This window comes from Glycine soja, chromosome 18 (assembly GCF_004193775.1).
Source record: "Glycine soja cultivar W05 chromosome 18, ASM419377v2, whole genome shotgun sequence".
NCBI lineage: Eukaryota > Viridiplantae > Streptophyta > Magnoliopsida > Fabales > Fabaceae > Glycine > Glycine soja.
In genome coordinates, this window is record NC_041019.1 from 55,762,639 (window position 1) to 55,774,486 (window position 11,848).

Consider the following 11,848-nt stretch of genomic DNA (forward strand, 5'->3'; position numbering starts at 1 on the left):
TGTTTCAAATCTAATTTCTCTTTCAATCTAGTTACATGCGTATTCCTAATTTTTTTTTTGCGTGTTTGTGAATTTTCATGGCTTTACCTTTTAAATTAGATTTTAGCTAATTTTTCTATAAAGAAATTGTACAGTGTGAGATACTTGTGTCATTCAAGATTTTTGACTTACATGATTGCAATACCGACAATTGCAATGCAATTGAGCCGTTGAAAGTTTAATATGGATTTTATATGTGAATAAATAGCTCGATATCCACAAAGTTGGATACTATATGTTTAATTTTTGTTCCAAAGAACTTTTTTTATAAAAAATTTTTAAAAATTGAGTTGAAGAAAATATTCTATGCAAATGTGAGATGATGCATTTATAAAAAATCTCTCTTTTTTTTTTATTGTAATGCATTTATACATTAGTATCAATAATTCAAAATATGGCTTATCTTGAGCATTGGAGATAGGCTGATAAGGAAGATTTACTAATTAGAAGGGCCATGCTCTTGGGTTGAGTCTGTTTGTAAGTTCAAATAGTTTGTCCAAGTTTAATCTACCCACTTTATTAAATGCATCGTCGATAATGAAAATATTTATTAAATGCATCATCGTCCATAGTGAAAAATACATTCTCACTGTGTATAATTGCTGTACATGAGTTTGGTAACAAAACAGGTACAATCTACCCCTACCAATTAATTAGAGTACTTTTATTTGGGATAACTTAATTTTCTCTTCTTTTTTTCTTAATCTTGTTTCAAATCTAATTTCTCTTTCAATCTAGTTACATGCATATTCCTATATTTTTTCAAGGCCTTACCTTTTCAAGGTACAACAAGGAGTAACCAAATGTTCATTAATTGTTTGAATCTTCCTATTTGATGTATTTGCTTTTGTTTGTCGTATATTTTTGTTAATAGTTTTGAGTCTGACTGCTATTAATCGCTTTGTGCAGTATGTCATCACAATGAATTGAGGTTGGAGCAGTGTGAATTCCTGTGTGAGTGATAGAGATTAAAATACGGGTAAAGAAAGACAAGCAAATGAAATGAGGACAACACTAATCCTGTTTAATTGAAATATGAAATACAGGAGGAAAGGAAATTCCTACTGCCCAGAGCTAAGCTCCTAAGAAGCAACCGTGAAGGCTCTTCTCCCAAAATAACAATATCTGCATGTCCCCCATACAATCCCTCCTCCCTGATTCTATAAACAAACAATATTCCCTTCTTCTTTCTCTTCTAACCCACCTACCCCTCCTAGTGTGCCACGTCACCCATTCTAGGTTTCTTCCTCACATACACCCTGCCCCACCTCTTCTTACCATCCTCTTCTTGGATCAAGGGCTCATTTAGCCCAACAACATTCGGGTCTGTATCAATACTCCCTTCTTGAAATAGAGCCTTGTCCCCAAGGCTAAATTCTGGAAATTGGCTCCTAATTGTAACCTCATCCTCCCAAGTAGCTTCTTCTGCCAATTTCCCCTTCCACTGAACCAGCACTTGCTTCTTGGTTTCCCCTCTTTTTGTGTTGCTTCTTGCAGCCAAGATCAACTCAGGGATCATTAATTCTGCTCTATCATCCTCCAGCCCCGTAGGAAGGACCTCTTCAACCTTGTATTTCCCAACTGCCTTTTTCAATAGGGACACATGAAAAACTGGGTGAATCTTTGAAGATGGTGGCAAATTTAAGCGATAGGCCACTTCCCCAATCCTCTCCACAACCTCAAAGGGTCCATAATATTTAGCACTCAACTTAGGACTGACCCTGCTCATAACAGAATGTTGCCTATTCTGCTTCAATTTCAGAAAGACCAAGTCCCCTACCTCGAAATTCCTCTCCCTACGATGCTTGTTAGCCTGAACTCTCATCCTATCCTGAGCTCGAAGCAAATGGGTCTTCAACTGTCTCAGAACTTCATCCCTCTCCAAAAGATCCTTCTGGACAGCTTCCATTTTCACTTCCCCTTGTACTACTTGAACAATCTTAGGTGGCTGTCTCCCATATACAGCTTCAAAAGGACTCATTCCCGTGGACCCATGGTAGGTTGTATTGAACCAATACTCAGCCCAAGGCATCCACAACACCCAGGTTTTAGGTTGATCCGTGATAAAGCAACGTAAATAAGTTTCAAGGCACCTGTTGGTAACTTCGGTCTGACCATCCGATTGGGGGTGGTAGGCTGTGCTCATTTGAAGCTTTGTCCCCTGCATTTTAAAAAATTCTTTCCAAAACAGACTCATAAATAAGGGGTCACGATCACTCACAACGGAGTTAGGAACCCCATGAAGTCGCACTACCTCTTTCACAAATATTTCCGCAAGAGTCCTGGCTGTATAAGGGTGTTTAAGGGGCACAAAATGACAGTATTTTGTCAATCGGTCTACTACCACCAAGATCGCTTCAAACCCTCTTGATCTCGGTAAACCAGTAATAAAATCGATACTGATATCTTCCCAAACCCTCTCTGGAATTGGTAAAGGCTGCAGTAGACCACTGGGAGCTGAGGTGACATATTTCTGCCTCTGGCATGTGTCGCAAGCCTGAACATACTGCTGTACATCCCCCTTCATTCCCCTCCAATATAGATTGGCAGCAATTCTTCTATAAGTACGATAGAAGCCTGAGTGTCCACCTTGAGGCGTAGCATGGAATTCCTCCAAAAATTTAGAAATCCAATCTGAATTTTCAGGAATCACCAAACGGTTTTTATAGTAAAGCACCCCTTGTTTATAAGCATATCCAGCCTTTACTCTTTCTCCCTTATTCTTCTTCACCTCTTCAATCAATTTCCTCAATTTCGCATCTGCATGTATCTCTTCATTTAACTGTTGCCAATCCAACCAAACTGGGAAATAAACCATATTATTTAACTCTATTTCATATCTGCTCCGAGATAAAGCATCAGCTCCACTATTCTCCTTTCCCGGCTTGTAAATGATTTCAAAATTATAGCCCAGAAGCTTGGCCACCCAATTCTGCTGCCCTCCAGTCGTGATACGTTGCTGCAATAATTGTTTGAGGCTCTTTTGATCTGAAAAAACTGTGAATTTTCGCCCCAGGAGATAAGGCCTCCAGTGCTGTATTGCAAGAGCTACTGCCATCAATTCTTTTTCATATGCAGATTTTGTTAGATTACGGGAACTTAACGCCCTGCTGTAATAAGCCACAGGTTTCTTGCGTTGCATTAAAATAGCCCCAATTCCTGTCCCGGATGCATCACACTCCAAGGAAAACTCCTCATCAAAATTTGGCAATTGCAATACTGGAGCTGTTGTGATTTTCCTCTTAAGCGCCTCAAAAGCTTCTTGAGCTTTGGTATTCCACCCAAATCCATCCTTCTTTGTCAACTCAGTAAGGGGTTTAGCTATTTTCCCATAGTCCTTAATAAATTTTCGATAATACCCCGTAAGTCCCAAGAATCCTCGAACACCTCTTACATTCTTTGGAACAGGCCAATCTAACACACTACTCACCTTAGCTGGATCAACTGCCACTCCTTGGCTTGAAATTATATGTCCCAAATACTCTACCTTCTCCTTTCCAAATGAGCATTTCTCTCTGTTGGCAAATAAACTATGAGTCCTCAACACATTCAACACATTTTCCAACAACTTCAAATGTTCCTCCCAGTTGCCACTATACACAAGGATATCATCAAAAAATACTAATACACCCCGTCTCAGTAACGTTCTAAATACTTCATTCATGAGTGCTTGAAAGGTAGATGGTGCATTCATTAATCCAAAAGGCATTACAAGATACTCGTAATGGCCATCATGTGTCCTAAAAGTTGTTTTAGGAATGTCCTCCTCTCTCATCCTAACTTGATGGTATCCCGAACGTAAATCCAATTTTGAGAAGAATCGTGCCCCATGCAATTCATCCAAAAGTTCTTCTATCACAAGAATAGGGAATTTGTCCGGTATGGTGACCTTGTTCAATGCTCTATAGTCTACACACATACGCCACTTGTTTTGTTTCTTCTTTACTAAAATTACAGGGCTGGAATATGCACTCTGACTATGCCTCACATGACCAGCCTCCATCAATTCCTTCACTTGTCTCTCAATCTCATTCTTCTGATGATAAGCATATCTGTATGGCCTCACATTAATAGGCTCCTGCCCTGGTTTAAGGTTGATCCTATGTTCCTTTGAACGTACCGGAGGTAACCCCTTAGGCTCTTCAAAAACCTCCTTGAATTTATTCAACAACTCCTCCAACACACTTCTCTGTTCAGGACTCCAATCATCCAATTCACCCTTCCTCTTTTCCTCCAACACCCCACAAACTGACACCAATAAAGATTCTTCACGAGGGACCCCCTTTAACACTGTTTCTCCCTGTTCAGTGTTAATCTTCATAATCTGTTTCTTCCAATCCACAGTTGTTTCTCCTAACGTGGACAACCACGACATGCCCAATATCATATCCATGTCCTCCAAATCAAAGAGGAACGCATCAATCACAAATTCCCCTTTGTCAAACTGCACCTTGAGGCCACGACACACCCCTTGAGTGACAGATTTGTGCCCATCTCCCATCAAAATCCTCATATGTTTTGTCTCGTCCCACTGCCATCCCAGAGCCTCAACCAATTTTCGAGAAACAAAATTGTGAGTTGCCCCACTGTCAACCAGAAACAGCAAAGGTATCTCACCTATTTTACCCCGCAACTTCATCGTTCTCGGTGGAGCATCACCTCCCGTTGCCATCGAACAGAGACTTAACGTCGTACAAGCGCCCTCTATCTCGCCCGCCTCCAATGCATCATCGTCCTCATGCTCCTCTTCAATGTCGTCGCATTCAACTTGGATCTCCTCATTTAGCATCACGACCCGAAGCTGTTTGACGGGGCACTGATGGAGCGGCCCGTATGAACCTCCACACTTAAAACACAATCCTCTCTGCTTACGATCCAATAGATCCTGATAGGAGAGGTGGTGTGTCCCTCTATCCCTAGGTCTATTATTGCTCTTCTCACCTCCATCTTTTTTGTCATTTGGGCCTGGCCCATTTACTCCCCAACTTCCATTATTCTGACGTGGGCCTATTCGACCCACAATACTTGAAATGGGTCGGGCACCAATCTGGGTCCTGCCATCCCCACGTGCCTCACCTCTTCCCTGCCAGACTCTGCTTCTACCAGAAAGTTCCACATCAATGGCTCTCGCCAGGTTCATCATTCGCCCCCTAGTCAGAGGATTTGCCACATGCAAACTTCGCATACGATTACGGATTTCGTCCTTCAACCCATGCGTAAAGTACGAGAAATACTGTTCATCTTGCATCCTAGGTACCTGGGCAATTAGACACTCAAAGCTTCGGATATAATCCTCCATACTCCCAATTTGTTTCAGCGAAGCCAATTGATCATACACACTGCCTTCTCCTCTTCCACCATACCTTTCCAACAGCTCTCTCTTCAAATCTTCCCAACTCAACTCCTCATACTCATTCAACAAAGAATGGAAAAAATGTATGGTTCCTCCTTCCATGCAGAGTTGGGCTAAACTCACACGAACTGCCTCGCGAGTTTCTTGTACTGTGAAATAGATCTCCGCCCTCGCAATCCAGCCCGCTGGGTCCTCACCATAAAATGAGGGTAACTCAATTTTTTTCATTGACTGACGAAATTCCACCAAATCATCTCCGTCAAGCTGCTTCAAGCTCGGATTTCCTCCAGATTTTACCCCTCCAGAACTTGGTGTCTTTTTCTTCACTGATCCTTGTCCCTCGCCTTCTTCCTCACCTCCTTTCGAAAAACTCGACAGGAGCGTGATTAATTTGGACTGATTTTCAGCAGCTTCCTTACGTACCTTCTCAATCGATTCGGCTGACTCCTTTCGTAAGGCTTCCATATGGCTCTGGTTCTGTAACGACTGAACCACCAGCTCCTCCACAATGGCTTTGAGCTTCGTGACCTCACCAGCGACAAACTCCACCTTCGCATCATCACTCTCCTCAGCCACTGGTTCTCCCGGAGCATTGTTCTTCCTCGGGGGCATTTTCGAATATCCGGCAGGTCGGACCAATGATAGAGATTAAAATACGGGTAAAGAAAGACAAGCAAATGAAATGAGGACAACACTAATCCTGTTTAATTGAAATATGAAATACAGGAGGAAAGGAAATTCCTACTGCCCAGAGCTAAGCTCCTAAGAAGCAACCGTGAAGGCTCTTCTCCCAAAATAACAATATCCGCATGTCCCCCATACAATCCCTCCTCCCTGATTCTATAAACAAACAATATTCCCTTCTTCTCTCTCTTCTAACCCACCTACCCCTCCTAGTGTGCCACGTCACCCATTCTAGGTTTCTTCCTCACATACACCCTGCCCCACCTCTTCTTACCATCCTCTTCTTGGATCAAGGGCTCATTTAGCCCAACAACATTCGGGTCTGTATCAGTGAGCATATATCCATTTTAGTTACATCACATTGGATGTTGTTTCATGAGCTGTGCTATATATCATGATCCAAATTCCAACTAAGAGAACATGTTGGTTGAGTCTCATGGCCCCCACTTTCCCAAGAGAACATTCACAATGTAAATGAGTTTCCATTGTTTCCTTGCTTTCTGCTGGTTCCTGATTTGGCGTTTTTCTGTCTCTTTGCTGATTGTTTTGCTTTAAATGTCTGTTGCTATATATCATGATCCAAATTCCATCCCATGTGATCTCATGGCCCCCATATTCCCTCTAAGTATTTAACACATATTAAGTTAGAATAATTCTACATCAAGTGATCCACTTGTTTGTTGGGTGTTAATTGTAAATAATCAATGTGATACACTATAGGGTGGAGAAAAAATAAAAAGAGTTGTGGAGTGGTATAAGAAAATGCAAAAGATGTGTGGTTATGTTACTTAATAAGTACACTTAATAAGTACACGTTGTCAACTAGTTATTAAAAGAGTTTTAATTTACAAATTTAATACACTTTTTTTGCAGATGTCCAAGACTCAAAATTAAGACCATTAGTTAAATAAAACGACCCTATTTCAGTTATACATGTGCTCTGTAGTTATGTTACTTAATAAGTACACTTTTTATGCCTTTAAGTGTGACATATTCTCTAATAATCTTTTAAAATTAATGCATGCTCCGGGCTGATGTCCTTTAAATGATAAAGTTTAATTTATTTGATACTATGAAAAATTGTTTATATATACATTATTTTTCTATGTGACACTTGATTATTCAACTAATTTTTCAATAAAATTGATTGAAAATCTAACATATAGTAGTTTTACTTGATTATTCATTCATAATATGCACAATTACAATATTAATATTTCAAAAATTAAACTCTTTGCAAGTGGAAATTAAAGGAGTATTTTGCTGTCTTGCAAATGCATGGTTTAACGCAGTCCCACAGTACTCAATCTTCATTCTCACTTTGTTGTTGACCTTAAAAGCTGAGTGTTGACGGGTAGTTTCTCCTTATCAATTTTTCATCCTTGCCATGATTATGAACAATTGGAATTTCTCAATTTTGTTTGGTACCTTACTACACTATAAGTTTAAAACTATATATCGGGAGCATATATATTAGGATGAGTCTAGGAAGATCTAAATATGCTTTTAAAATTAAATGGTTAAAAGATTATATAAGATATAGTTGATATATTATTATTTTTATTATAAATAATAAGATGTTGACACATGGATAGATAGTATTTATTTATTAGCATCAATTAGGATATATAAATATATTTTTTTATGCGAAAATCAATCAATGAGTAAAGAATGAAATTTATATTATTTTTCATTTATCTTTTTTTATTGCTTTGATTAGGTAAATTAGAGTAACCCTAGAATTAGCTTTGTAACATTATATATAGTTTTCCGTTGTTGGGGAAATGGTGGTTCAGTTTGATGAGTTATCTCTTATATATATAGTTATCTATTGTTGGACCTTAGCTAGATCAGAGGATTCTGCCCTCATTCAGCTTATCCTTCTTTTTTGTACTCAAAAAATTGATTAAGAAAACCTACGCAATAACCCCATGTTATACATAGATCGATGTGAATAAATTATATTATTTATCCGTATATGAAGATTTGTTTGAAATGATTTTTTTGTATTAACTTTAACATTTTACCCTTAAAATCAATTACATTTCAAAAGCATACTCTACAATCTCTTGAAAATAAATAAAATAAACTACTTGTAAATCAGATAAAACATGTTGGAAATCGACTTCATGCAAGGCATTGATCTGATTCATAATGAACTTATATATATATATATATATATATATATATATATATATATATATATATATAACTCTTGTATAACATATATTCTTTAAACACTATTCAAGAATTCTATATATTAATTTTGTTTCTCAGGTGTATTATGCGTGTATAGTTAACAACAGAAGGACGCCTCTTATAATTAAGTATGTTCAGTTTATCAAAAATGATTATTTTAAAGGTCATAAAACATAATTTCTGATTAGTTTATAGTATATTAATTTTTCTTTACGTTGTATATCAAAACTCTTATTTTTTTAATTAACTACTTAAATGATTTTTTTTAAAATAATTAATTATTTTCAAATATTACTGAATATAAAGTTAATTCATTGATACAATAATTTTTTTTTAATATTTATCTTGAAACAAAAAACTTCAGTTAACTAATATTCAATTATTCATTCCTCGGGTCAAATGTTATCTAATGTCGATAGTATTAAGAAAGCCAATTCTTAGCCATTAAATTTAAAAAGTGCACACCCATTAATAAAAAAATATCGATTTTAACTAATTTTATTTATTATGTATATTTGATTTTATCACAATTATCAATTATTTTTTTTAATCAACAACTGTAATTGTATTTTGTTCTTTAAGGTGCATTCTCTCGTTTTAGAGAAATGAAATCCTTCTTGCACATATATGTTACGTTATTTATTGAGTATAATTTATTTATACGTATTATTACTTTAAAAAAGTTATACTATCAATTAATCAGAATTCATGCTATGTATAATTTTTACATAAATTATTAAAAAAAAGTCAATAAATTTTTCATTTGTTCGAATTTTCATCTAATGAACATTCGTATATTTTCCAATTTTCAAATCAAATTCATGTGAAAACTCAAAAGCTGTGGATGTTTGCTTCAGATTGGATTTCTACTATTCAAAACATTGAACCACAAATGCACTTAAACATAAGAATTTGTAATTAGATTATAACCTAAAACGATAGACTATTTTTTCTTTGTTTATCTTCAAAATATTAAAATTTCTCCTATTCAGTAGAACCAATAGAAAAGAAGCAGGTGAAAGTGACATAAATGCCCTGCACTCTTCTATATTTAGGATGGTCCACCCAAAACCAGACCTGATGTTAATACGCAATAAATTTGAAAACGAAAGAAGCTTCAGTGAAAAACTACTATCCACAGTATAAACAGAGATATTTTCCCCCCAAGTTTTACTTTTTTTCTTTCCATTTTGCTGCTGTTTTTTTTTTCTTCCATTTTTATCTAAGCAAATGGCCTCAAAAAACAAACTCATACTAATTCTGCAAAGTCTTTGCATGCTTCATACCAATCTAAGATAACAACAAAGTTCTAGATTTATATTATGCACAACATAATTAGCACTGACTTGGTATGTGGTGGGTGCATAAGATTGATGGAAAGGCTAAGAGCCTAAAAGTTAAAAAGGATAAAGCTAATTACCTCATTGAAATTTAAGCAACATATGTATGAAGAGCAGAACCTTTATTATTGAAGGGTTTTACCAATACATACAATTAAACATAAGGTAGCATATGTATACCATCATAAGTTGAAGGTTTTGGACTTAGGTGAATCAGCAATTTTGAGGGTCTCTTCAATAAGCTTTCTGGTCTTCCTGCTTCTTATCTCCACTCTCATGCTGTCACTCTTCTCCATCTTATCGTAAGGTTTCTTCAGTTTCAAAGACCTTATTTTGGATTTTAGAGTCACTACAAGCCTTCCCAAACCCAGCATCACCATTTTGGCTTATTAATTCGCTCAAATTAAACGTTGAAAGCTAAAAACACTAAGCAGTGCACAAGAACAAAAAAAGAAGAAAAAGTTAAAGAAAATACAAGTGAAAAACATGAGGGTGAGGAAGAGAAACAAACCTTGTGGCTTTGTTTTGTTTGGCAACAGAACACTTTCCACTCCCCTTGGTAGAGAATGCACAAAAAATGAAAAAAAAAATATACTTGTTGTAGAAAGAAGAATAAAGGGGTCTATATATGATGGTTAAATAGTATATGTGTGTATGTTAGAGGGTGGGGAAAGGAAACAAGTAAGGACGAGGGAATGAATGAATTGAAGGGGTGGGTGGTTGTGAATGTGTGAATGGGTGTGGAATGGTAAGCATTAAGATCACGCAAGGCGAACCACGCATGTAGCAATGAAGATATATAATATATGGATCCAAGTTCTTTGTAATAATTTCATTCAAGTATTTATTTGGAAATAAGATAGAATACATAATTTAATTGAAAACAAAGGCCTTCTCTCGAATGGGTAGATGATTAATCTCTTTTATATTTGTTTTGTTTTATTTCTATTGTATAATTAAATTGTCAAAGGAATTTGAATATTTCAAATCATTATGCAAGAGGTTAAACTCTCAAATAGTGTAGAAAGGAATTCCAATTCTTTGAACACCTGGTTTTAAACCTAAGAATAAAGTAAAAATATTTTTGTTAAAATTTATTTTAAATCTCACTTATCATTGAGCCGAATCTTTTAATAAACTAAGTTGTTGTGAAGTTCTTAATTTTAGAGTTCAACTATTATATATATATATATATAAACAAATAAATAAAGCACATTTGTGTTCTACTGTATCTTTAAGATTAGTCTCTCACTTAATTTATGGAAAAATAATTTGAAAACTAAATAATCGTTAATACATTTTTTCTTTAATAGAGTATAACTTTTATCAACAAAACTTAACACATTTATTGAAGAGTTGAGTTTTAAGTATGGCTCACCATGTGCACGGTGAAGACTTCTTTAGAAATGTTAAAACCTAGTTTGAAAAGAATTGCATCTGATTATCGATCGAGAACATTTATGCACACACACACACAAAATCTATTACTTATCAAATCAAATGATGAATTAATAGTCAAACTTTTACATTAATAATGAATTAATTTTTTTTAAAGTAATAGCTTTATCAAATCAAATATTGATTATTTTTAGAGTTTTATTTATAATATTATCAACGTGAAACATTTTTACACACATATAACAAAATTTGAATATTTTATTTTATTCATTAAGATGACATATTGACGTGATGATAAAATAAATATTTATACAAAAAAAAATTTACACTAATAGAATATATAAATTAAACTCTTAATTGTATAACCACGATTTTCCATAATTATAAATAAGATATAAAATTCAGTGTGATTTGTGGCTAGCCATTATTTTATTTTTAAAGTGTTGAATTCAATATTTTATATGTCGTTAATCCATTTTGAATAATAACAAATAACGATGACTTATTGACGTGCAGTCACTTACATGATATATTACGCAGACTATCAAATAAGTTAAGTTTTGTTAATTGTTATGGTAAGAAATGAAAATTAAAATATAGACTGTTAGATCATAATTGAATAGTTTAAGATTGTGCATGTTGTTTTAATCTTTAGATCCAATGGATTTTTAGCTCAATCAATACAAATAATTCTGCAAACATCTTACTAACTATTGTCTTAACTCTTAAGGACACTTGTTAAGGAATACAAATGAAAATTTCATTGCAAATCAGGTTAGAATTGCATTAGGAATCATAAAAATGCACTATTGCATTTTCTAATATGTTTTTTTAC

General features: G+C 35.2%; 1 long non-coding RNA gene across 1 annotated transcript; it reads right to left on the minus strand.

Moving 5' to 3' along the window:
• Positions 1 to 9,533: 9,533 nt before the first annotated feature.
• LOC114395812 lies at positions 9,534 to 10,418 on the minus strand. Its single transcript, XR_003663116.1, has 2 exons — positions 10,127 to 10,418; positions 9,534 to 10,041 (listed from the first exon to the last, which is right to left on the minus strand). It is a non-coding gene; the product is annotated as an uncharacterized LOC114395812 (long non-coding RNA).
• Positions 10,419 to 11,848: the final 1,430 nt, after the last annotated feature.